Source organism: Malus domestica, chromosome 08 (genome assembly GCF_042453785.1).
Source record: "Malus domestica chromosome 08, GDT2T_hap1".
Classification (NCBI taxonomy): Eukaryota; Viridiplantae; Streptophyta; class Magnoliopsida; order Rosales; family Rosaceae; genus Malus; species Malus domestica.
Genome location: NC_091668.1, coordinates 15475749 through 15502547, shown reverse-complemented (window position 1 = coordinate 15502547; position 26799 = coordinate 15475749). Strand labels below are relative to the sequence as shown.

Below are 26799 nucleotides of genomic sequence, written 5' to 3'. Positions count from 1 at the left end.
CAATTTTGACATATTACTAATTTGTATATAGTAATCATATGTACATTCAAAATCAATCTGGAGGTGTGGGTATTGTGGTCCGTGACCATCTTGGCCATTTGGTCGCTGCGAGAACTATGGTTTTTGAGTATGTTTGATCGCCTCTTCATATCTAAAGCTCTTGCGGCTCGGAAGGGGTGGTTGGCGGCTCAGAGGGGATTTCATAATTTTATTATTGAGAGTGATGCACCCCATTCGTCTCAGCTCTTTGCAATGGCCATCCTAATGATTCCTTGATCGGAAATATTATTATTGATGATTCCGAAGTGTTGCTGTCCTCGATCACTGGAGTAACTGCTGCCCACACACGCCATCAAAACAACAAAGCTGCTCTCAGCCTTGCTCGACTTGCCGTCTCTAGCTCCGCACATGTTTGTGATTTGAAGAACCACCTAATATCATTACTGATGTTTTACTTACTGATTGTAATGCCTGAAGCCTGCTGAGGCGGCTCAACCCTTTGTATCGACCATTTTTTAATGAATTAATTACTAGCCTTTTGCCACAGACTCATGCATGTGGCAATTTGCTTTTTTTTTTTTTTACATCTTATTCTTTATTTATTTATAATTTTTATTTTTGTTAGTTTGGATTTCTTTTCAATTGAGTTATTTATATTAAAATCTTAATTAGGAAAGGGTACTTCGGAGATATTGAAAGCCTCACTATTTTGGTGTGTTCACTTTATACATACTAGCATTTCTACACGCACATACACATGTGTGAAAGGCCTTTCATTTGTCATGGGCGTTGCGCACCCCTTAAAATGTGTGCATGTGTTTAAAAAATAGAGAATAAGATATTTACTAAATAACTAGTTGTATTATGATTCGATAAACCATTTACAATTTTACATAATAAGTCATAGCTCTTATAAGTTCAAAGAGTTGTACATCACATCATTATTGAATGTACTATTGTGCGATAATAAAAAAAGAATCTGAATAGTTAGACAAACTAAAGAATTGTACATAATCTATTGAATCGATAATAGAGTCTTATCTAATAAGAATTAATTGTCTCTACTTTGTTCTCTGAACAGTAGTTGTAGCAACTCTTTCTTCATCAGAAAGCTATGTCTTGCACCTAGTGTTATTCCTGTTTATTGGTAAGTGGAAAGTTTTAAATTCGATTCTCGTCAAAGACGAATTTGAACAATATTATTGCTAACCCATTGTGAGGTTCAACCCACTTCCCAATCCCTTAGTCTAGATAATATTGTTTGTTAAAAAAAGAATAGTAAAAAACAAGTATAGAGTACTTAGAGGAGCTACTTTGGCTTGGATTACCTGTACTGGAAATTCAAGGTCATAATGGCGGACAAGGATTGTCTGCCCTCCATTTCTGATGCCCTCCCTGTGCTCTCCTGTTTGTATGGTCACGGTTAAGTTACGTCAACATTTTATATTTCTATTCATTTTTGTCTTATTATATCTATAAAAAAAATAATATAAAATGTTGACGTGGGTTAACCGTGACTATACAAAACAGGAGGACATGAAAAGGACACCGGAAGTGGAGGGCAGACAATCCTTATCCCATCACGGCACCCTCGCGGAACCGATAGTGTCTCGCTGACATTTTGCCATCTGCAGACGAAAGGGAATTAAACACATGTAAAGTTGCAATTGGTATATTGAATCATTATATAATCAGTTGTTTACTAATATTATATTTTCTATTTTTAAAAATACCGATTCATGATGCATAGATAGTTCACAGTCAAAGCCCTGTAAAAACAGACATGAAAAGATATATGAGGGAGTTAACATTATTCAAAGAAAACAAAATATAATCTAAAGAAAATAATAGTGCAGAAGAACCAAAAAAGAAAAAAAAATCAAATTGGAATCAATAGAAAAAAATAACACAAAGAAACTACACATGTAATTAAGCCAAATATCAAATCCAACACATGAGTGGAAAAAGAGAGATTAATAGAAAAAAAATAGTAAAAAAAAAACTCAATTTCACACTGTAGTTAAGAACGATGCGGTAACTCCATGTTTGCCATTCAATCTGGAAAACCAAATCCAATTTAACTCCATGTCTGCCGATCCTGTCAGAATCCAATTTAATTCCCAATTAACAACTTTAGATAATGCGTAGAACGATATGATTCGTTAAAAAAACGAAACATATAAATCAGGATTCGCGAAAAACTAATGAACACTAGAAAATAAAAAAGGCTAAAAAAAAGAAGGAAATTACTGTTCGCAGGATAACATTCCTTGGATCCCAAATCTGATTCTCACTTCAATCCTGTAAAAAGAATAAACAACAATAATAAAAATTAAAACAAATATGAAAATGGTTATCCTTGGTTTATAATTCTAATGTACCAAAAAGGAACAAAGAAAAAAACTCAAACCCAATTATGAAATGAATAACAATAATTGTAACCACGGAAAAAGATGACTTCGTACATCGAAAAAAAGCCTTGCAAATTTGAGACATCACTATAAACTGTATCTAACGTATTATAAAATCGACGGAGCATATAAAATTATAAACAGAGAAAAATCGTTGAATCTTATACTACCTACCATGAGCAGAGAAACAATTCGATATGAGAATCTGATTTGACTGACTTTTGATATTTTATGATCCTAGCTTGCTGGGTTTGGGGAATCAAGAATGGGAAGTTAAAAGAGAGATGGGAAATAATCCCAACTGATGCAAGTAGACGTGTGAAAGGGAGAAGTTTACAGAGCTTGGCAGTTATCTCTCATTCAACAAAACTACTTCATTCAGAACTCTAGTTGCACGTTCTTTTCTTTTGAAGTTAATTTCTTTTGTTTTTCTTCTTTTATTGTTTTTTATTATCTGTTTTATCACAAAATTACCCTTTGAACTATTAATGATTAATTTTTGGCCAGTCATAGATTTTTTTGTTTGAGGGGTGTTTTGATACGCTTATATGTATATATATACTAGCATATGGGCACACATAAAGTGTGTGAGAAATTTTTTTTTATTTTTGTTTTTGAAATAGAAGGAGAGAGGAAGAGAGTGATAGAGAATATGGGAGTGAGAAGTTTTTATTTTTCATTTTACAAAAAATTAAAGATATGTTAGGATTACATGTAGGTGAGGCTTTGAAAAAAAAAAATAGCACAATTTGGTTGTGTGAAATTACATTTCTGCCCCATATTTCTTATTCATGTTCTGTTTTAATTAGAGGGTTAAACTGATAATTTCATAGGATTTTGGTTGACAATGAGTGTTTTATTAATTAGTAGAGATATTTACATCAAATCACCTGTTTTTTTTTATTTAGTTTCTTATATTTTTGAGCTATTTATTTGTCTTTGTGTTTTGTAGGATTTTCAAGCAAAGAAGAGAAAAATAGCACAAGTGAGATTTTAAATAACAAATTCATTAAAACTGCCTGTGTAGATCAGGTGACTTTGGCAGCGAGTTGCGAATAGCTAAGAATAAATCAGAGAATGAGCCTTATATGCTTGGAAAGCTATAGATGTCTATTTTCTGGAGCATTTTACGGCTTGTTAATATCATTTTTTAGAAGAAGTTATGCTCGTTTTAACACTAAAAAGTTCCCAATAGGCTGAGCAGTTTGTAACTGACAAGCAAGCAATAAAAGGAATAAACACAATAAATCCTAGCAATCAAAACTGATCCAGCCAAGAAAACCACAAGTCTCACTACTAATTGGCTTTAATTAGGATTGAATTGTCATGATGTGGAAAATTTTACACCTTTTGAAGGTTATGAAAAGGGGAGAAAGGAAGCTAAGTTAAAAAAGAGGAAAAAAAGGGGCAGTAAGTAGCGTTGGGAGGGGAAGGAAGGAGAGAAGATGAGACATCACTTGATTCTTTTGCTTCTATTGTCTCAAACCCATGTCTTTCTTTTGGTTTAATTTAAGAATTATGTGTAACTATTTCCAGAAGTTAGGGCTGTTTTGAAGCCCCGATTATGGTTGCAAGTTTGTTATGACATTTCATTTCAATTTCTTTTATGAAAAGATGAAAATGGGTTCACTACTTATGTCAGTGATGAATTCTTTATGTGTTTTCTATGGATGCATACTTAGTAAGCGTATCTAGGATTTTAATGCTTTGAATATGTGTGTATTTGCTAGGGTTGCAACTTGGGTTGGACTAATTTGAACCCGCCCCTGTCTAACTCGACTTTAAACTCGAACAAGGGGATTTTTTTTAGTTATAACTCGCCTGAACCCAACCCAATTTTAACCCGTTCATTAATTGGGTTGAGTTGGGTTGATCATTTGCCCGTCCATCCCTAACCCAACCCAGCCCGATTAACCAAACCCGACTATGGCCCATATCAATTAAAACTCATATTACAATCAAGTGGGCCAAGTCCAAAAACCCACATCCTTTCTAATATTTTTTTTAATAAATTACCCCTTAAATCCATAATCCAATCCATTGCATCATCTTCTTCCCTAATTGATTTCTTAATTGATCGTAAAGGATTTTGGGTCCGAGCTAAAAAAATCTTTTCTTTTCATTAAAAAAGAAGAAGAAGAAAAGAATAAGAGGCTTTGATTAGTCAACCCATACTTGCAGTCTCTAAACCCTAAAGGTATATATTAAATTGTTAGTCTCCAAACCCTAAATTCTTTATGTCTAGAAGCAATTGCTCAACAACTCAGTCTACCTCTTTCATTCTGCCTAAACAAAACAGTAAGCCTTTTCTCCTTAATTAATGGACCTATTGGTACATATATATATATATATATATATATACACATACATATGTAGATATGTACATATACATATGTATATGTGTATATATACATATACATATATATATATACATGTCTACATATACATATATGGCAAAACATAATCAAGCTACTCCAAGAGAGCCTCTGCTAGTTGCTCCTGGAGAGCCTCAAAATGCTACATTTAAACCTCAGGTACCATCTAAATGCAAAAGAGTATATGAACCCCTCTAAAGTTTGGGCACATTATGAAAGAGTTGGGCAACCCGAATCCAACCCAAGTAAATCCAAACCCAATTAAACCCAAGCCCAAATGAACCCAATTGAAACCCAACCCGAACCCGATCCTGAATTGTAAAAGTTGGGTTAAGATTGGGTTGACCTTCCAACCCGCCCAATCAGCCTGAGTTGCACCCTTAGTATCTGCCCTTACCAAATAAGGACCTACATATGTTCTGGAGTAGTACTTGTTAATTGCGATTAACATGTCAACCAATTTCTAGTATAAAAAAATAGTAAAAATAGTCATAATAAATCTATCGTTTGACAAAAAAAAAAGGGGGAAAGAAGATAGTGGGGTAAATAAATGTCACTAAAGTTGGGTTAATATAAAAAATACTAAAAAAAAAAAGTGAAGATAACAGGGTAACAAATGTCAAAGTGGGGTCTGCTTAGAACATATGCAATAAAGATGTCAAAATACATGTGTCTAATTTGTATTTGATGACTGAGTTGGCACTGAAATAACATCTTTAAATTTTCAAACTCCAATGGGGACGTAAGTTTTTAATTTTTTGTGTTCAAGTGGAACCATACATATATAAAATATGTTATGTTTACTTTTTGGTGGGACTCAAACCAATAAAAAATAAACAAGCCACTTTGGAAGCGGTGAAAAATATTCAAAAAAAATCAAAATAAAGGATTTGAAAGTGCTATCTATTTTGATGCCAGGAGCTTGATGCAAATTCCAACTCAACTTTAGTAGATTGGTTGGAGAAAGATATGATGCCAAAAGCTAACGTTGGAGCCTCTATCGTAGAATCAAAGTCCTGGTTGGAGAAGCTCTTAAGTTTTAAAAAGAAAAAAAAATATATATAAAGAACGACTCATCTTAAAAAACCCAACTGTTTTCTTCGTCTTTTTCATTTCCTTTGCTAGTCTTCATGGTCTGCAACTCAAAAATTTTGAAAATTAAAAAAGAAAAATGGCCACCCAGTCGACACCTCAGGCGCACTTCAACCACTTAGGTGCTTTGACATAGCCTAGGCGATTATTTCGTTGAATCCCATAAATAGAGGCAAAAATGTTGCCGCCCTACCTCCAAGGTCGCCTAGGCGCGCCCCGAGGTGAGTTTTTTTTAAATATTGGATCATATACACTATGGTACTGTAGTAGGTGTTAGAGAACAATTTAGAAACAAAAATAACAGAAATACAGAACTTGAAATACTTATACTTTATTACTAAAAAATACTTGCAATACAGAATGAAATTACACAATAAATAAAGAAATTAAAATGATACTAACTTGACTGAATCAAAGGTAAAGGCTAGTGCAAAAGCTATGTCATTCGAACAATATTTCCGTCCCACTCTTATGTTTGTGGTTTTACAATGTCTGCTCGACCAGGATACAACTACCTAATTCTACAACTTGTACTGGATTATAGAATTCTAGTGAATTATTTTGTGTGTTTACTCTCTAGGAATTTTGTACGAAAGAAAAGATGATCATACTTGGAAATTATGATTGCAGATATATAGGTTGTTTCACACCCTTTCAAATACCTATTCAGCGTATTTGAAAATACACAACTCTTAGAAAGAGTCGTGTCTCTTAATCAAAACTTTTTTAATTAATTAATTAATTAAAAACCTAAACTGAAATTAAAATTAATGAATCTGATTAATTTTAACTTCCAAGGCCCCAAGGCCCTTGTCTTGATTAATTAATATTAATTGTATTAGGCTATATTATACAAACCTAATCCCATAGCCATAAGGCCCAAGCCTTCTATTAATTTCCAAATGGTCCAAATCCTAACTACTAGTATAAGGGACTAGACCTATATAAAGGCCATTGACAATTCAATGTTTCCCAATGTGGGACAATAGGAGTCTCAAAACTCTTACAATACCCCACATTTTGAGATGATTATTTGGTCATTGAGAAACTAAGATATGAGAGTAAACAATAGATGTGACATACATTAGGAGATGTGTCTTTTGGACTTGAACCTACCTTAGTATATACTTATTGGATTTACTAGATGATGCAGTGAATATAAAATCTTGAACTGTTCATCTCCAAAGTAAACCAAGACAATAAGCAAAACATATGCCACACCAACACATCACAAATTCATACGTTTGTGTTCTTTTTGGTCCTGAACAGATCATGGATTCATGAGAGCTTTAGAGAATGTAGCCATGTAATTCTCATAAATGCAACCCCACATTTACTCTCATATAGGTGATATTGATTAAGAATAGGCTGCTACTATTCCACTTGATTTACAAGTATTAATATCATTAAACTAAAGTATCCTACACCCATCAGCAATCACCACACTTCTTCCATCATAGGAATGGGTATGTAAGTGTGTTTTTTCTTTGAATCTAGCTAAACCAGTTTGCCTATTGAACCTAGACCATGGGATCTCCAATCAGCTAGATTTGGTTTCCGTTTGGCAGTTTAATTTTACTCTATTGGCTTTAAACCCTTTCCCCTCGATGTATGCTTAACTTGCTCTCTAGACAAACCTTTAGTAAGCGGATCCGCAATATTATCATTTGACTTAAATAGTCAATAGAAATTACACCACTAGAGAGCCATTGCTTTATTGTATTATGCCTTCGTCTAATTTGTATAGACTTTCCATTGTATACACTATTTTTAGCTTGATATTTGCAACTAAACTATCACAGTGTATACGTATTGCCATTACAGGTTTAGGCCATATGAGAACATTTTCCAAAAAATCTCTTAGCCACTCAGCTTCTTCTCCAGCCTTATCGAGAACTATAATTTCTAATTCCATCATCGATATTTGCAGCTAAATTATAATTTCTTCTCCAGCCACTCAACTTCTTCTCTTAGCTAAACTATGCACGTTTGTTTGGAAGATTTCCAAGATATTGCTGCTCCTCCCAAAGTGAATACATATCCACTTGTGGATTTCGTATCCGTACTATCGGATATCAAATTCGCATCAATAAATCCTTCAAGCACAGGAGAATACCTCGTATAATGCAATCCATAATTCATTGTATGCTTTAAGTATCTCAATACTCGAATTAAAGCTTCCCAATGATCATGCCTAGTATTGCATGTATATCTACTCAGTCTACTCATTGAATATGCTATATCAGGCCTTGTACAGTTCATAATGTACATAAGGCTTCCAATAACTTGTGAATATTCACGTTGAGATATAACATCACCACTATTTTTCTTTAGTTTGCTATTGGCATCAAAAGGAGTAATTGCACCTTCACTTTCCAAATGACCATACTTTCTAAGTGTAGCTTCTATATAATGGGATTGTGTAAAAGTATAACCTTATTAGTTTCCTTTGGTTTTATACCAAGAATCACATCAACTAGACCAAGATCTTGCATATCGAAACTTGATTTCAATATCTTCTTGGTCCAATTTATTATCTCTTTGTTAGTTCCTATTATAAGCATATCATCTACATATAAGCACAACATAACGCAAGCATTATTTTGAGTTTTTGTGTAGACACACTTATCACACTCATTTATCTTAAATCCATGTGTGATCATAATATGGTCAAATTTTTCATGCCATTGCTTTGGAGCTTGTTTAAGCCTATATAGCGATTTCACTAGTTTACAAACTTTGTGTTCTTGACCTTTAACCACAAACCCCTCGGGCTATTCCATATATTTCCTCATATAAGTCTCCATTTAAGAACGCAATCTTTACATCCATTTGATGTATTTCCATGTTATGGAGTGCAGCTCTAGCAATCAACAGTCTTATTGACGTAATTCTCGTTAAAGGTGAGTATATATCAAAGAAATCCAAACCATGTTTTTGACGGTATCCTTTAGATACCAAACGAGCCTTATATTTGTCAATTGTACCATCTGGTTTTAATTTCTTCTTAAAGATCCATTTGTACCTAATTGGCTTATTGCCATGGGGCAAATCAACTAATTCCCATGTATGATTTTGCTTAATGGAATCTACTTCACTGTTAACTGCATCCTTCCAAAATGGAGCTTCAGGAGTGGACATGGCCTTCTTGAATGATTAAGGTTATGTCTCAGTTAATAAGGTCAGAAAATCAGGCCTAAAGTCTTTTCGAATTTTTGTACTTTTACTCCTTCTAGGTTCAAGTTGTTGTTCTTCTTCTTGAACTCTAGATGAGGATGAACCATCATCATGTACTCTAGGTTCGTCGTTAACCTCATATACATCATCATGTAATCTCTTTTTCAAGAAATTAGACTTGCCCATTTTGCATGGAAATATATCCTCAAAAAATATTGGATTTATAGATTCTATAATAGTATTGACGTGTATATCGCTTACTTCGGAATGAAAAACTAAGAATCTATAAGCTGAACTATTAGATGCAAAACCAATAAAAACACAATCTATAGTTTTAGGCCCTAATTTTGTTCTCTTTGGCAATGGGACATGTACTTTTGCCAGGCAACCCTACACTTTAAGCAATTTAAATGTTGGGGTTCTTCATTTCCATAGTTCATATGGTGACTCATTTCTTATTTTAAGTGGAGTTCGATTCAAAATTTTGTTTGAAGTAAATAAGGCTTCACCCCACAAATTGTGTGGAAGCCTAGAGCTATTCAATATGGAGTTGATCATGTCTTTAAAAGTCCTATTTTTCCATTTGACAATACCGTTTTGTAGCGGTGTACAGGGGGCTGTTGTTTGATGAATTATGCCATGTGTGGCACAAAATTCAGCAAAGGCATGAGACTCATATTCTCCTCCCTTATCAGACCTTAAGACTTTAATCTTCTTGTTAAGTTGATTCTCAACTTTTGCCTTATATGTCTTAAACATATCCAAGGTCTCATCTTTACTATGAAGTAAATAAACATAACAATACTTACTGAAATCATCTATAAATGTTACATAATAGTTCTTTCCACCACCAGTTGGATATGATCTAAAATCACACAAGTCACTATGAATTAAATCTAATAAATCATTGGATTTTTTATGCACTGATTTAAAACTTTGACTTGCAAATTTTGATTTTGTATAAGTCTCACATTTAACATTATCTAAATAATCAAGTTTGGGCAAGAAATTTAAATTATGCATTCTAAAAAGAGAACGAAAATTTACATGTCCTAGCCTAGAGTGCCATAAATTAGACGAATCAACGATATAAGCAGAAGCATTATTTATTTCATTCATAGCATTAGCAAGTACATTTAGTTTGAACAATCCATCAACAAGGTAACCATTTCGTACAAACATTCCCCCTTTAGTTAATACAGACTTATTGGACTCAAAAACTAGTTTGAATCCCTTGTTACTAAGGATAGGACCAGAAACAAGATTCTTCCTTATATCAGGGACATGCAGCGTATCAAGAATGGTTAATTCCTGAAGTGAATTTCAGAACACATTTCCTTATTCCAGCCACAAGTGATGTAGACACATTTCCCATGAACAGTTGCTCATTCCCTTTGACTTTCTGGTATAAAGAGAACAATTTTCTTGAAGTCTTTGCCTTTCATACCAGGGACAAAGTTCTTTTCCTTCTTCTTAGTCTTCTGGAATTTCGGCCTTTACTTTGATGAACTTCCCTCAACAACATTTGCCTAGGCTTCTATACTCAAAACCATGCTCTTTTCATTCTTTTGGTTATCTTCCTCAATTCTCAGTTTTACAATGAGATCCTCGAGGGTCATCTCCTTACGTTTATGCTTGAGATAATTCTTGAACTCCTACCAAGAAGGTGGCAATTTCTCTATAAAAGACACCACTTGAAAAGACTCATTGATCACCATCCCTTCAACGTGAATGTCATGGATGATTTTCTAGATATCTTCAGTTTGAGAGACAACGGACTTGGAATCTACTATTTTGTAGTCCAAAATTTGCCCACGACAAAATTCTTTGAACCAACATCCTCTATTTTGTACACCACATAGACATCATACAACGAATCATCTAATGCATTGAGAATATAATTTATGTAGAGGAAATCATTATGATTCAAGGCATCTATAGCCATCAAAGTTTATGTAGGAAAAATATTTTCTCCATCTGCAATAGGTATAGTCTCACACAGAACATTAGCCAAATTCAGAGTTGTCAAATAAAACAGCATTTTCTGCTGCCATCTTTTGAAATCTCCACCCTTAAATTTCTCGGGCTTTTCAAAATGTTGTTTAGTTCCTGATTTTTCCATACTGTTCGAAGATTGTTGGAGAACAATTTAGAAACAAAAATAACAGAAATATAGAACTTGAAATACTCTACTTTATTACTAAAAAAATACTTGCAATACAGAATGAAATTACACAATAAATACATAAATTAAAATGATACTAACTTGACTGAATCAAAGGTAGAGGCTAGCACAAAAGTTATTTCATTCAAATAGTATTTCTGTCCCACTATTGTGCTTGTGGTTCTACAACGTTTACTCAACCAGGATATAACTACCTAATCCTACATCCCGCACTGGATTATAGAATTATAGCGAATTGTTTTGTGTATATACTCTCTGGGAATTTTGTACTAAAGAAAATATGATCATACTTGGAAACTATGATTGCAAATATATAGGTTGTTTTACACCCTTGCAAATACATGTGCAGCGTATTTGAAAATACACAACTCCTTCTAAGAGTTGTGTCTCTTAATCAAAATGTTTTTTAATTCATAAATTAATTAAAAACTTAATCCAAAATTAAAATTAATGAATTTGATTAATTTTAACTTCCAAGGCCCCAAGGCTCTTGTCTCGATTAATTAATATTAATTGTATTAGGCTATAATATACAAACCTAATCCCACAACCATAAGGCCCAAGCCTTCTATCCATTTCCAAACGGTCCAAATCCTAACTACTAGTATAAAGGACTAGACCTATATAAAGGCCATTGACAATTTAATGTTTCCTGATGTGGGACGATAGGAGTCTCAAAACTCCTACAGTAGGTAAACTTGAGAGGGAAAGAGAGATTACTTTAGGCTTTGTTGATTTTCTATGTGATGATTTTGTTGAAAGAGATTGAAGCTGCGGTATTTAAGATTGGGCATCTTTGCCAGTGTTTTGCCTCTAGCTTCAGAGGTATTCACGTTTGGCATATGCCTGCTTTGACCGAGATCTTTAGAGATGATTATGTACTACAATTTGATGGTGGAACTTTAGGACACCCTTGGGGAAATGCACTTGGTGCCGTAGCTAATCAAGGAGCTCTATAAACATGTATACATGCTCGTAATGAGGGATGTGATCTTGCTCGTGAGGGTAATGAAATTATTCATGAGGCTAGTAAATGGAGTCCTGAACTAGGTTGAAGATAATGGTCGCATCCTTTTTGCTTGTGACACAATCTTGAATCTTCTTTTAAAGGTAATGTAATTATCATTTTATACCGATCTATTATTTCTTGCAATCTATGAACATCTTCTGTTTTTGTTTCATATATAGAAACAGCAATCGCAAATCCCACTATTCAATGCTTGTTAATCTATTGAAAGCATTGGCCTATCAGAGAGTACCCTGTTTACTATTTACTTTTAAAATTGAGATTATGTTTCGTAATTTTAGGATAAAAAGACTTACTCCAGAAAACCCGAACCAAAGAACTTTTGGGTACAGATGGCTACTGGCATTTGCACGCTACTATTTGATTTGACATCGGATAAGGCTCTTCTTAAGCATCCTAAATTTGATGACAGCACTCTAGATGGTTAGTCTCGTCTCTTGTTAAGGTTTTTGCCCGATAACAACTAAATCACAAAAGTCTTTCATAGATGACCTTTTCACGTGATTTTCTTGCTCTCTTTAAGGTTTCACCCCGACAACAACCCAATCACAAAGCTCTTTCACCGGTGACCTCTCTCATATGTGTTGCGTCATTGAGTCATCACAGTGGAAATTGTCACTAAATTTTCAATATAATCTTATTGTCTTCTTTTTTTCCCCATTGTTGTTTTGTATTAAAAAAAAAAAAATTAGAGGCTATTAATTGTACTTAACAACTCTTTAGTAATACCTAACTCTTCGTTTCCCCATTCTTATTGTTGTTTGGTATGGGAATGAAAATCCATAAATCATAGATGGAAAAAAAAAAAAAAAAAAAAAAAACCTGCAATCGACAATGATGATTAGAAAAGGTCACGAGTACAGTGAAGAAGAAATTCCCACACCCATTTTTTGCAACTTTTTGCTTGACTGTCTTGCTTTCGTCAAGTTGTCTTTTTCGATGACAACCCAATAACAAGCTCTTTCATTGATGAAAATTGTTAGTAGCACTTTAAAATAGTCATCACCAACTTTTAAGAAATTCCCACACCCATTTTTTGCAACTTTTTGCTTGACTGTCTTGCTTTCGTCAAGTTGTCTTTTTCGATGACAACCCAATAACAAGCTCTTTCATTGATGAAAATTGTTAGTAGCACTTTAAAATAGTCATCACCAACTTTTAAAATTTTTCCTACATTCTTGGTGTGCTAATAACAACTACCTTGCAAATAACGTTCTCTCAAACTCTTTCGACAAAAGAAAAAGAACTCTCTTAAACTCATTATGTTATTGTAACTATGTGATCCAAAGTGTTTGTCCTTATACATGAAGTTGTCTTTGTTTCTTCATTGTTGCTTTGTATTAAAACAGGCAAAAAAATCTCAAGAGGATATTATATATACTTAACAATTCATTACTCATTAGCAATACCAAAAGAGTGGTGTTATGCCCACCTTTCAACCCTCTTTTCTCACCCACCTTATTTTTCCACTCCTCTCAAAAAGTTGTAAAGTGTGAGGGCCCAAAAACCTCTTGTACAAGCCCAACACATCTCAAAGCTTGCGTTGTAAAAATGCCACGAGTCAAGCCTAAATACATGCAAAAGTGCGAAAGCAAGGGGCATGTGAATTACGATCATGCTGCCAATAGAATAATAATTTATAAATTGGACATTTGTATAACCACAACAAGCCCATGCACATTTATCATGTAAAGCCATGTTATGACACCAACGTTATAATTAAATCACGCCAAGCACGCTACACACTAAAGTGGGCATAAGCCACATGTGGGGGTTTGCCAAGTGAATAGTGTCGTTGATGGTTGCATAAGTTTATTGGGCCTATGTAAAGCTAAGGTTATGGAAGACTTTGGGTGGCTTGGGAGCACCAAAAATCCAAGCCCATAATTTTTTGTTTCACATAGGTAAGTTTGATAAAGAACAAACCAAATTTCTCTTTCCCTTGCAAAACAACTAGGGTCCTTAGGAAGAAACCAAAGCCCAAAGTTGGGTTGCCTGCAAAATCACGTTCAAACATAGTGCAACACATTCCATTAATGAGAAGAGAAAGGATCTTTCCCTTTCAAGCTTACACAGGAAAGCGAGGAAGGAAAACAAGGAAAAGCATTGCCAAAAGAGAGGTCTATGGAAATTGACCATGGAAGAGGGTGATCTGGTAGTGTGCACAACCCAATCTTCACGAGGTTATCAGCATTCTTTAGTGTTACACAAAAAAGGAAAGCCATAGCTGCACCCAGGGAAAAAAGAATTGAAGATTTATCAAAAGCAAGAAGCAAAAAGGAAACCAAAGGATTCCTTAAAGAAAGCTAGAAAAGACCTTATGCTTATAAAATTAGACTAAAGTCAGCATAAGGGAGGGAGGATACAACATGAGAAAACAACACAGACAACATAGAGAGAGAATCAAGGCAAGATTGCACTAGGCAGAGCAAGCTTTTCTTTAAGTGCAGTAAACCTCAATTCTTGAAGAAGAAATTCTCCTACCTTTCCAGGGATATCTTCAAGCTTCCTTAGCCACTACAAATATTCCCAAAACATCAAGAACACTAGATTAGCCATTCCCAAAACCATGCAAGTGTGCACTGAGTTCTCTTTGATGCTAAACTAATAAGCATTTAGCTTCCACGTCACGATTCACTCAGGCAAGTCATCATTTATAGCAATTATTCAGTCTTTGAGCCATTGATTCAATTGAGGTACTTCCTAAGACAGGCTAATTATTTCGAGGTATCTCAAGACTTGGTACTGGAAACAAAAGAGTTGAAAGTTTCCACTAATGCCCAAATCCAACTCGAGCAAAAGGTCCCCAACAAAAAGAATGAACACTATTTTCTCACTCACTGATATTCCTAAACTATCTCTTAGAAAGAAAACAAACCACCGCTACCCACATGACTTCCACACTCACTCAATGACAAGTAACCCCCTTCGATTAGATAGGCTATCCAACCATGGGGTATCAAACCAAATCGATTAGATGAACTGGCACATTTGAACACTAGTTGCTGAAACTATTAATGGGTACGAGAGAATGACAAAAATAGAGAAGGTTAATCATAGTGGTTCTATGATGTTTGATGAAGAGTTTGAATTGGTTGGGGAGAAATTGACATAAGAAAAGAGGAAAATGATGAGTTATTGGAGCTGTGTGTAATGGTTTCAACTTGTTGAACTTTGTTTTTGTTCCTTCTATTTTTTAGTTTTTTTTTTAATATGGTTAAAGATGGCCACTTAGTACTATGGTATAGTGGTATTCCTCCACTTGTAAGTGGGAGGTCTTAAGTTCAGTTCTCGCCAAAGATGAATTTGAATCACATTATTGCTAACTCATTGTGAGGTTGAGCCCACTCCCCCACCCTATATAATCGGTTGTCCAAAAAAAAACATGGTTAAAGATGGCCTAATAACTCATTTTACAAAAGGTTAAAGATGTGTTTGGGCCCAAAATATTATTTTGGGCCGAGCTTGGGATTATTCTCGGCCTAGAGGTGGTTATCTAGAATTTTCTTATGGGTCGTCCAAGTAGGGTCGGCCAAATCTTGTTGCGATGAAGATTAGTTTAGATAAGGGTGAAGTAATTGACTCCTAGTGCAACAAGAGTCTTAAAGATGATGATGCTTAGGATCAGGAGATGAATATGGTTTGTTATGGAGCTTGGTTCAAAGTCCTATTGGAGTGAGGACTGGTCGAAACCTAATCAGATTGGGTTGAGGAGTTCTAATCCGAGTACATTTCTAGTTCAGTTATGAGGGGGGTTTTGCTAGTATAAATAGAGAAGGAAGTGCATCATTTAAGCTCCCTTCAAATTAATACACAAATTGCCCCGCACAAAGGTTCTCAACAACCTTGAGATTTTATCTTCTTCCCCCTTCTTCCCGCCAACACATCTTCAATTTGGATAAACAGCACTGTGAAGGAAACTAGTGACATCTTCAGTTTGGATCAACACCACTGAAGCCGTAGAATCAACCAATTAAGGAGCACATTCAATTTGGATAGACAACATTGCTTCGAGGCCGACTGGTTATTATCCAAGTCTCGGTTAACAAGGATTTTTTAGTCCTTATTGGTAGAGGTTATCTCATCAACCTTCTCAGCGAATTGAGGTGTTACCAAGTTACTAGGCTCGGCACATTGAAAGCCGAGTTTGGTTTATGATTGGATACTCACAAGTAAGTTTCAGAGTTCGGCGTTCCGACGGTCGAACCACATTTACGATCAAGACATACATTTTTTTCGACATTAAGACGGGACTAGTACCAATTTAACATACTTCTACTCTTACAAATATAATCATTGTGATTGAACCTGGCGCTAACGATTTGTGAACTTCGCAGAACTAGCAGCCTTGTCTTCATGCTCTAGAATCCAAAGGCCAAGACATGTTTCTTCCTCAGTCGCAGTTACAAAATCAAGAAGTCATCAGCGCACTCAACGTAACATCAACATATTTTACTCCATGGTCAAACTCGGCTGACGAGTTGGCACGCCTTACGCATAACCAAATGACATAGTTAGCTTATTAGTTACTCGGCCTACGCACCAGGTATGCTTGGTAGTTTTTAGGGTAACATTTTGGTTATTGGATTCTTCGATTGTGGTTTCAAAATCGTGATCAATTACCTTCTTCCCTTAAAGCAGCTCAGTCATAATTGCTGGAGGTTGTTGGTCATCTTCGTTGCCGATTGTTTCTTTCTGCTGCCATTTGGTAGCTGGGGTAGCTTAAGCTGCTCATTGACGAGCCATACAATCTATTATTTAGCATAGACGTTTTTGTGACTTGGACAACGCAATATATACACCTGTAGGAGAGTTGTAGGTATACCAATGATGGTCACATGGCTCAGGTGGTTTGAAGGTTCACTGGTTCGCTAGTGAACCTGAGCTACTAGAGTTGCACATATCATACTCCTCATTATAAAATGACGCGTCAAAGTCAAGGTGTCGTCTAGCCAACGACGACTTGTTATCTTGTACTTGAGGGCCAAGCCTATCAAAAGCTTTTTGGCATTGGCCTGCACCGAGCACCTTTTAGGATGTTGCCGTAGCTATGGGCACCTGCTGCGGTATTTCAATCCGCAGTGGCTTTTCCTTCGACCCATTCAAGACAATGTTTGATTTGCACCAACTACATAAAACCATGGGCATGTCAATTTCTTCTATGCTAGAGTCTGACATTGACTCGACATAAGTTGGGTTTGAAAAGTATTTAGATGGCTCGTTTGAAGATAAATCAATCTTCAATCATGGTCGAGAGTTCCACTTAAAGATGCATTGTGTTGGGACAAACTCGGACTTCCCTTTCCCTTTATCCCTGAGTAGATGAGCATCTACCATACTTACCGTCAACGTAGGGAAATGATCGGCATCAACGACCATTTGATTCTTAAGAAACTTGAGCTTACCATTGTCGATCCAGCTCTGAATGGCATCGCGAAATACGACACAATTATTTGTCGTATGCTTGTTCGAGTTGTGGTATTTGCAATATATCTTACCTTTTAAATCTTCAGCCTTGGGAATATTATGCCCTGGCCGAAGCTTGACAATTTTCGCAAGCAATAACTGGTCGAAGATGGCATCGGCCTTGGTGATGTCAAAAGTATAGACTTTTGACGTTTTGATGGCAACTTCCTCAGAGGCCGAACGGGTTTTGGCATCCTTGGAGTTAGCATGAGCCAATGTTTTGCATATGTATAGTTTGTCAATTACTATCTCTGGCGTGTTTGTACTGGCATATTAGGACTCTTCACCTTTGGCCGATGCCTAATTGATCATAGGGTTCTTGTAGATGGTTTCTCGGGATAGTGGTGCGAAATATATAAGCACACAAATTAAACCCTCTTTTTATCAATTGTAGTAAAGTATGTAAGTAGGGATCGTTCTAGGCCGGGGATTAGGAGGGATTGCTAAATCACTTGGAAACTGACTTGAAAACGTAAAAACAAAGTTTAAAACACTAACTAGACTCAAAGAATGCAAAACTATACTTTAAAACACTAAAACAAACCAAAAGACTCAAAACAGCCCCTAAACACTCAAAACTACCTTAAAAACACAATCTGGCCAATTTTGGGACTCTCACACAAACTTGGACAAATTTTGGTTTTCTAATGAACTAAAACACTTAAAAACATAATCTAAGACAAGTTCTAATTAATATGACTCAAAGAAATAAGATGGGGTTGATTTTCGACGAAAATAATTAAATTAAGACAAGAACAAAGTAAACAAATTCTTAGACAAATTTGGGTGAATCAAAACACTCTAACACACAACCAAAACAGAAATTAAACACTTTGAAACAATAAAGTAAAAGGGGGATTTTGGTTTTAATGAATTTGAAAACAAAACAACTTTGTAAAACAAAACAGATTGTAAGTGAATTTGAATGAAACTTATGGATGGAAGATTAGCTAGGAGGTTCTTCTCCACATATGTCACACTTGCATACAAAACGATTTCCAGTTGCTTTTCGATAAGCTATGAATACTCAACGCCCCAAATTAACCGTGAATTGCACTAATTAACCCTCAGTTTTTTCCACAAGTTATTAGGTTGGATGATTGCATACGACAACCCAAAACATTCCCTACAAGTTCCCTACATGAATTGCATAATAGAGATACAAGCAAGAATCATTAAGTTCTATGAAAAACATAAGCATTGACGAGGCACTCGTTACTATGATTTGCATGAAACTTATGCCAAGAGTTTACTTAACGTGATTGTGACTAGCAACCTTCACTACTTGTGAATATAAGTTTATAACGATTAGGTGAAACTCCCTTATATTCTAGCGTCAAATTGATGCATGAAAATTAAGCGTGCACTCTTAACCAACATACACAAATTAGTTTTTATATGAACGGATAAGTAAATTGAATTCACAACTTATGAATTGATGCGAAAATTACTTGACACACAAATTAAACCCTCTTTTTGACAATTGTAGTATAGATGTAACTTGTAAGTAGGGTATCGTTCTAGGCCGGGGATTAGGAGGGATTGCTAATCTATTCTAAATTAATTTAAAAATATTAAATAAGACTCAAGGACACAAAACTAGGCTAAAAACTCTAATAACTCGAAACACACTTAGAATGACTCAAAATAATGAAAACAATCAAATTAGACACTAGGAACTGAAATGGACGGAAATTGAATTAAAAGACTAACAACAATGAAAACTAACTAAATAATATAATTTAATAATGGGGGGGGTTTGGTTTTGACGAGAAGTAAATTAAACTTAAATAAATTACAGAATTGACAAAAGCATGAATTAAGGTGAAAGGATAGGTGACGGATTAGCTAGAGGGTTCTTCTCCACACATGACACATATGCAACCTAAATTGATTTTCAGTTGTTCTTTCAATAAATTGTGAATGACAATGTTCCAAGTTAATTAGGTCCGCTTAAATTAACTCTTAGATTTTCCTAGATTCATTAGATTGAATGGAATACGCATTACAACCAAATTATTCCTCATCAAAGTCCCTAACTATTGAATACGCATGATAGAGACATTCAACAAAGATCATTAAGTTCAACGGAAATCATAAACATTGACTAGGCATTCATAACTATGGAACACGCATGTTAATCCAGCCTAGAACTCACTTAACACGATTGTGGATAACAACCTTCACTACTTGTGAATATAAGTTCATAACGATTAGGTGAAATTCACTTATATTCTAGCATCAAATTCATGCATGTAAATTAAGTATGCATTCTTAATCGACATACACAAATAAGTTATCAATCAAGCAGTTAAGCAAATTAAATCACAACTCAGAAATCACAACTGAAGGTAATCAATTCATATTACAAATATATTCATGGCTTTGAATTAACCTCTAGCCAAAATAAAATTAGTTACACATTATTCTCAAATTAAACCAAAAGTTAAACATGAGTTTAGGAAAATAAAACCGAAATAAGAGAGTGCAGAGGTTTCCTCTTTCCCTTGCCAAGCAGTGGCGTGAGCTCTCTATTTTTCTTCTTCTTGTTTTTCTGCTCTCCGTTTGCTCTCTGTCCTCCTCCCAGTCCGTGCTGCTCTCTCCTCACTGCTCCGCGCAAGCTTTCTGTTTTTCAAGGCTGCAAGGGCAGCCTTTTCTTCTCTGACCTCCTCTTGTCAGTCCCCCTTCTTTCTTTTTCTGCGCACCCTGCGCACTCCTCACTCCCCGCGTCAGTCCCGCGCCCTCTCCCTCCTTCCTCTCTTTTTCTGCTCCATTTTCCTACTTCTCCCCCTCTTCTCTGTCTCCCGTCCTTTTTTATTTTCTTATTCTGTTTCCCCCCCCCCCGTGTATTCCTTTCCTCATCCACTTCTATTTTTCAATTTTATTCTTTTGTTTCTCCACTCATTCCATGCCATCCACACCTTTCCTTTACAGTCTGCCATGAAACATGAATCATGATGATGTTTCAAACATCATCATGATTTATCATTATTATTTCTTTTATTAATTTTATTTAAAAGCTGAGCTCCCTCCTGTAAACACTCCCTTCTTGCACTTCCAAAATCTTAATCTGTCCGATCTCTTTTTTCTTTACCATTCTGAAAAATGTCTGGCCCTTCCGATCGTCGTTTTGACTTGAACATTGGTGAATAGGCAGCTCCGCCTTCACTAGACAACATATGGCGCCCATCCTTCATATCCCCTACCGGTCCCCTTACCGTGGGGGATTCGGTGATGAAAATGACATGACCGCTGCGGTGGTGGCCCGGAACCTTGTCACCCCCAGAGATAACAGACTGCTCGCTAGACGGTCTGATGAATTGGCGGTTAAGGAGTCTCTGGCTCTTAGCGTGCAGTGTGCGGGTTCTGTGTCCAACATGGCCCAACGCCTATTTGCTCGAACCCGTCACGTTGAATCGTTGGTGGTTGAAATACAGAGTCTCAAAGAGGAGATTAGAGGACTCAAGCATGAAAATAAACAATTGCACAAGCTTGCACACAATTATGCCACAAACATGAAGAGGAAAATTGACCAGCTGCAGGAAACTGATGGTCAGATTTTACTTGATCACCGGAGGTTTGTGGGTTTGTTCCAATCGCATCTGCCTTCGTCTTCTGGGGCAGCACCGCGTAGTGAAGCTCCAACTGATCAACCTCCGATACCTCCTCCTTCCGTGGCCCCGCCGACTGCTGAAGCTCCACCGACTACTGAAGCACCACCTGACCAATGAATGCTTATTAGTTTACATATCATTGTAAAATATTTTTACTTTTATGTTTTTTTTTTTTAAAATCAATGTAAAATATGTAAATCAATGTAAAAAGACTTTGTTTAACCTTCCCCCACACTTAAACTAAATAACACAAACTCACAGAAATCAACCAAATAACACAACTAACTGAACAAAACAAAATGAAAGCAGTAAAGATAAGGGTGTAAGAATGCAAATCTGATTTGGTTAGCGATTCCAAAGTCTCCCTTCGTTGAATGCTTGGGTTGCCTCCCAAGAAGCGCTTGATTTAACGTCTTTAGCCGGACGAATCTTTCCTTTAAACTCCACTCGGCTCCAAAGCATGGAATTTATCTTTTAATGGGAGGTGATACTTGAAATGATTCGGCAATGGTTTAAATTCAAGAGTGGGTGCCTGAATCATCAAAATCAGAAACATGTTAGTATAAATTAAAATTAAAATTGGAGAAGATGGCTTACTTTCTTTTTCCGACACAAACTCAATGACAAACACCACATTTTTGAACATTTCCGGGACTTTGAACTTGGCCAGGTTTACTATGATGGTTGTGGCTTGTCCCGTGTCATCAAACTCAACTGCTTTGGGCTTGATTGTATCATGCACAGCCTCTTGGATGTACTCTTGATATGCTTCAACCACTTCATTCTCTTGAATCCCTTTTCTTGGTGTGCAAGGTTCTTTGAACGTTTCAATACCATCGGGAACTTGTTTTGGTGCACCAAGAATTGGGATATCACTTTGCACTTTTGGAAGAGCTTCCACAATGTCTTTTTCACTCTCTTTGATATTTGGAATCAAAAACCTGCAAGGACAAAGGACATTCGGTGGAATAATGTTAGAATGAAGTGAATTTAGAACTTCCTCACCTGAGTTGGATGACATAGGGATTTGAGGAGCTTACAGCAAGAATTCTTCTAAACTGCCCAGGTCGTCCTCCTCCTCTTCTGCTTGCAGCAGCAATTCATCCATGTTCGGGCTGTGTTTGGATGGTTCTGGGACAGCTTCATCCTTCATGTCACCTTCCAAAGTGATGGCTTCATCGATTTCACTTTCTGCCTTTGAATTTGCAATGTTTGAGTTGGAAAGTTCACTTTGATCTCGAATCTGTGCCATGAATTCCACAATCTGCCCAACTTGCATCTCCAATTCGTCCACTCTTTTGACTCGGTCTTGCATCTCCTGTTTTTGATTTTCTACTCCCTGATTCAAAGAGGTGAGTAACTTATTAAACATATCATCATCCAAAGACGTACCTGAATTGAATTGGGTTGATTGTTGTGGTGGCTGTGACGGTTCATATGGCCACTGATAGAACTCTTCCGATGGCGGCAATTGTTCTTCTTTTTGTGAACCCTGCGCCAAAGAAATTAGTCCTTAAAGAATTTCATTATAATTCACGGGCATACTTTGATTTGATTGGAATTGTTGTGGGGGATACTGTGGTGGCTGTATAGGTCTTGAATTGAACTCGTCTTGCTGCCAATATCCACCTTGTTGAAATTGTTGAGGTTCATCCCACATATAATCTGAATTACCTCTCCAATCTGAATTGCAAGCGTTGGAAAACATGTTGCCCCTTGATTGGTTATGGCCTTGATATCCCCAAACATCTTCATTTGCAGAAAATTGAGGACTTTGATATCCTTGCCCATAGGGCACATCAAATGTAGGGACACTTGGCATTGTGGTCCGTTCGGCATTATGAGTCAATTGAGCAGTGAGCTGTGCCAATTGAGCTTGAATTGTCGCAAGTGCCATGTCTTGCTCCATTTGTACCTAAAATCAAAGAAAGAAAAATAAATCAAATATCAAAAGTAAAATACACAAACACCAAAATAAACATAAACAAAAACAAAAATAAAGGGATTAGCAAAGTTGCTAATCCCCGGCAACGGCGCCAAAATTTGATGTGAAAATTACTTCACACACAAATTAAACCCTCTTTTTGACAATTGTAGTATAGATGTAAGTAGGGTATCGTTTTAGGCCGGGGATTAGGAGGGATTGCTTATCTATTCTAAATTAATTTAAAAATATTAAACAAGACTCAAGGACACAAAACTAGGCTAAAAACTCTAATAACTCGAAACATACTTAGAATGACTCAAAATAATGAAAACAATCAAATTAGACACTAGGAACTGAAATGGACGGAAATTGAATTAAAAGACTAACAACAATGAAAACTAACTAAATAATATAATTTAATAATGGGGGTGGGGTTTGGTTTTGACGAGAAGTAAATTAAACTTAAATAAATTAAAGAATTGACAAAAGCATGAATTAAGGTGAAAGGATAGGTGACGGATTAGCTAGAGGGTTCTTCTCCACACATAACACATATGCAACCTAAATTGATTTTCAGTTGTTCTTTCAATAAATTGTGAATGACAATGTTCCAAGTTAATTAGGTCCGCTTAAATTAACTCTTAGATTTCCCTAAATTCATTGGATTGAATGGAATACGCATTACAACCAAATTATTCCTCATCAAAGTCCCTAACTATGGAATACGCATGATAGAGACATTCAACAAAGATCATTAAGTTCAACGGAAATCATAAACATTGACTAGGCATTCATAACTATGGAACACGCATGTTAATCCAGCCTAGAACTCACTTAACACGATTGTGGATAACAACCTTCACTACTTGTGAATATAAGTTCATAACGATTAGGTGAAATTCACTTATATTCTAGCATCAAATTCATGCATGTAAATTAAGTATGCATTCTTAATCGACATACACAAATAAGTTATCAATCAAGCAGTTAAGCAAATTAAATCACAACTCAGAAATCACAACTGAAGGTAATCAATTCATATTACAAATATATTCATAGCTTTGAATTAACCTCTAGCCAAAATAAAATTAGTTACACATTATTCTCAAATTAAACCAAAAGTTAAACATGAGTTTAGGAAAATAGAACCGAAATAAGAGAGTGCAGAGGTTTCCTCTTTCCCTTGCCAAGCAGTGGCGTGAGCTCTCTATTTTTCTTCTTCTTGTTTTTCTGCTCTCCGTTTGCTCTCTGTCCTCCTCCCAGTCCGTGCTGCTCTCTCCTCACTGCTCCGCGCAAGCTTTCTGTTTTTCAAGGCTGCAAGGGCAGCCTTTTCTTCTCTGACCTCCTCTTGTCAGTCCCCCTTCTTTCTTTTTCTGCGCACCCTGCGCACTCCTCACTCCCCGCGTCAGTCCCGCGCCCTCTCCCTCATTCCTCTCTTTTTCTGCTCCATTTTCCTACTTCTCCCCCTCTTCTCTGTCTCCCGTCCTTTTTTATTTTCTTATTCTGTTTCCCCCCCCCCCCCCGTGTATTCCTTTCCTCATCCACTTCTATTTTTCAATTTTATTCTTTTGTTTCTCCACTCATTCCATGCCATCCACACCTTTCCTTTACAGTCTGCCGTGAAACATGAAGCATGATGATGTTCAAACATCATCATGATTTATCATTATTATTTCTTTTATTAATTTTATTTAAAAGCTGATCTACACAGACGGTTTTGACGAAGTTATTACATAAAATTTTACTTGTTCTATTTTTATTTTCTTTGCATAACAAATCCTATAAACACAAAAATAACGTAAATAGCTCAAAAAAATAAGGAACTAACCAAGAAAAGACGAGTGAATTTGAAGTAAAAATATATATAAATATGATCCGATCATGAATCACAACTGGATGTAATCAAATCATATTGCAAGTATGAACATAGTTTCGAATCACCCCCTAACTAAGAGGGGTTTAGTTCCTCATACTCACAAAGCAAAGATACATAAAATTAGACATTAAAATCAAAGGAAAGAAAACACCTAAAATGCTCCAACTTGGTAGCAAGTGCATCCAAGATTCCTCCTTTCCCTTGCTTGCGGCAGATTGGGTTATGGACAGATTTTGGGTAGTTTTATGATGTAGAATGGATGGGGAATGGTATGGAAGGGTTTAGGGTGAGTGTGGAGGAGTGTTTGATGGTTGGAGGGTGGTGGAGAACTAGGCAAAGAGGGTGGAAGAAGGTGGAGTGGCTGTTATGTTTTCTAGGCACTAGAATGGTGTTTTTGGGGTGTTTTGCTTCCTAGGGTGTGTATGGACGAATTTTTGTGATAAAATGATGAATATGGGGGATTGTCCTTTGGCCAAGGGGTGTAAACATGTATTTATAGGCCCCAAAAACCTTAGAAAATCAGGTTAGGTTAAGGATGAAATGCATGGCAATTTGTGTGTGTGGTGTGCAATGGTCCAAGGGTGAAAATGAAGTAATGATGCAAAGTGTGAAGGGTAAAATGGAGTGGTGTTGTAGCTAGGGAGCATGAATGATTGTGTACATTGTATAGAGATGGAAAAGGAGGTGAAATGTGTCAACAAATGGGTCAAAGGTGCAACAACATGTGTTGCACATGGCATTGGATTCCAAATGTGAATGATGGAGCATCAATTGGTGCATGTAATGGATGTAAATGTTGTCTAAAATCTAATGAGTGAAGGGAACAAGAGGTATCAAGCAATTGAGTGTAATAATTAAATGAATTGAAGCATGAAATTAGAAATTATGTAGGGGACAAGAGTGATCAAGCATGGCATGGAATCCAAAGGGAATTCTATATGGTTTGCATGGCAAGGAATGCAAGTTGGGGTGACAGATTTTTGGGCTGTTTTCTTCATCTTTTGGACCATAATTCTTCATATTCTTGGCCTCTTTAGTTCTCAAATTCGTCCATCCACTTTGGCCCATGCATTTGCTATCCATTCCAAGCCCGAAACATGCTCCAAAATGCTCCAAAATGCATCTTCTTGCCTACTTTGTCCATAAAATCTGAAAACACACGAAAATGACTTTAAACATTAAAATAACTAAGGAAACACGACATAAATGCACAAGAACAAGCCAACTAAGTCGCATAAATATGCTCCTATCAGATGGAGACTTCAAGATCTTCTATTCTCAGAGTAAATAATCATATTACTGGACATGTTGAGCCAGTTCATACATATCTCAGAAGTTTGCCCCCAAGAATTTCTTTTTGTACTCCACGTCTAAGCCATTTAGGGCGATCCTAATGAACTCAACTTCAGGGAGAGGTACTCAGCTCCAGTTTCTGGCCGATTTGAACCTTGTAAAGTATCTTATTGGTGAGGATGGCTCAAAGAAGTCACTGTTGACATTTCCACATTGAGCTATGAGCCAAGCCATATGTTCCAATGAGGATAAGGATGATTCCCCAACGAAAAGACGAAAGTTTGGAATTTTGAATCCTTTGGGATACTCGAACCTTTCTACAAAGGCTGGATATGGGTGAATGAACTTTGGAAACT

At 36.2% G+C, this 26799-nt stretch overlaps 1 long non-coding RNA gene across 1 annotated transcript; it reads right to left on the bottom strand.

Annotated features, from left to right (window-relative positions):
* Positions 1-841: 841 nt before the first annotated feature.
* LOC114826356 (uncharacterized) lies at positions 842-2953 on the bottom strand. The gene is made up of 5 exons (XR_011583815.1): positions 2586-2953; positions 2251-2301; positions 1734-2098; positions 1329-1628; positions 842-1137 (listed from the first exon to the last, which is right to left on the bottom strand). It is a non-coding gene; the product is annotated as an uncharacterized lncRNA (long non-coding RNA).
* Between the last annotated feature and the right edge of the window lie 23846 nt (positions 2954-26799).